Genomic DNA, 1,838 nt, shown 5'->3' with positions numbered 1-1,838 from the left:
TGCTGGGCTCCAGCGATCCTTTTGCCTCAGCCTTCCAAGTAGTGAGAAATACAGGCGCATGCTACCACGTCCGGGTAATTTTTTGTTTTATTGTAGAGATGAGGTCTTACCAAGTTGCCCAGGTGGGTCTCGAACCCACGGGCTCAGGCAATCCACTCACCTCAGCCTCCCAAAGCATGGGATTATAGGCTGAGCCACCGAGCCTGGCTTAAAACTATTCTCTCTTTGATAGGAAGGGGGAGCGAGTCTTTTCTTACATGCTATTAAGCAAACATTCAGATGCTGGGCATGGTGGCTCACGCCTGTAATTCCAGCACTTTGGGAGGTAGAGACAAGAGGATTGCCTGAGCCCATAGGTTCGAGACCAGCCTTGGCAACTTAGTGAGACCTTGTCTCTACAATTAAAAAAAAAAAATTAGCTGGGCATGGTGACACATGCCTGTAGTTCCAGTTACTTGGAAGGTTGAAGTGGAAGGATTGTCTGAGCTCAGCAGGTTGAGGCAGTGGTAGCCATGAGTGTGCCACTATACTCCAGCCTGGGTGACAGAGTGAGACTCCAACTCAGAAAAAGAAAGAAAGAAAGAAAAGAAAACACTCAGAGTCACAGCACCATGATCTCCTGATGAAGTAGAGCAAGTACTATAAAACTGATATAAAGAGGCCTCCCCCTATCCTCATCTGTCCTGGTTGAGTCATTCCAGACTGAGTGGGTACCATCATGAGATGGGCAGGAGGTCTCATCACTGGGGGCCCCGGCATCATTGGCATGTGGTCTCTCATGGGTGGCCTCATTCCGGGAGCATGTCCCACTGGCATCCTCCCAGGAGGAGGAGAGACCCCCATATGGGGTGCTGGCTATGAACCAGGGTGAGGAGGACCCGGAAGACTAGGAGGAGGTGGGCTCATCACCCCTGCAGGAGGAGGAGCAGAGAATGGAGTAGGAGGTATCTTTTTTTTTTTTTTTGAGTTGGCGTCTCACTCCGTTGCCCAGACTGGAGTGCAGTGGCTGCTCCCGGCCACTGCAGCCTCAACCTGCTGGGCTCCGGTGATCCTTCCGCCTCAGCCTTCCAAGTAGTTCCGGCTACTATGGGTGCGCGCTACCATGCCCGGCTAATTTTTTTTTTCTTTTTTTTTGATATATTGTAGAGATGAGGTCTTGCCAAATTGCCCAGGCAGGTCTCGAACCCGCGGGCTCAGGCAATCCACTCACCTCAGCCTCCCAAAGGCGCGGGATTACAGGCTGAGCCACTGAGCCCGGCTGGAGGTATCTTTCCTTGTTGAAATGCAGTAGTTGTTTTGTCAATCAGGCTCTGAGCTTGCTCTTCCATCCATTTCTGATAGTAGTCTTTCACATTCTCTTTGTTTCCTACCACTGCAGTGTGTCTTTCTCACAGATGGAAAGTCATGGGTGAGGTATGTATCGCAGTCGTCACAATAAAACTTGGGCATGTTGCTGGGCAGGTTGTTGGCCACTCCCAAGAATTTTTTTTATTTTGAGTCGGAGTCTCGCCCAGGCTGGAGTGCAGTGGCACGCTCATGGTCACTGCAACCTCGACCTGCTGGGTTCAGGTGATCCTTCCATCTCAGTTTTTTTATTTATTGTAGAGACGAGGTCTCACCAAGTTGCCCAGGCTGGTCTTGAATCTCTGAGTTCAGGCAATCCTCTTGCCTCAGGCTCCCAAAGTGCTGGGATTACAGGCTTGAGCCACTGTGCCCAGCCCCAAAATTTTTAATGTAAAAGATTGTGAATTATAAGAAGTGTTTTCTGTAAAACTGAAACATTTACTTGGTTTTCCTCCTCTAAAACATCAATATGATTAATTACAGTAGTAGATTTT

The 1,838-nt window shown here is 49.2% G+C and overlaps 1 pseudogene; it reads right to left on the bottom strand.

Annotated features, from left to right (window-relative positions):
* Positions 1 to 639: 639 nt before the first annotated feature.
* Positions 640 to 1,449, bottom strand: LOC103262722 (annotated as a pseudogene).
* Positions 1,450 to 1,838: the final 389 nt, after the last annotated feature.

The sequence above is a fragment of the Carlito syrichta genome, unplaced genomic scaffold, assembly GCF_000164805.1.
Source record: "Carlito syrichta isolate Samal-C Ts95f unplaced genomic scaffold, Tarsius_syrichta-2.0.1 Scaffold304598, whole genome shotgun sequence".
Taxonomy (NCBI): domain Eukaryota; kingdom Metazoa; phylum Chordata; class Mammalia; order Primates; family Tarsiidae; genus Carlito; species Carlito syrichta.
This window is presented reverse-complemented; position numbering and strand designations above follow the sequence as displayed.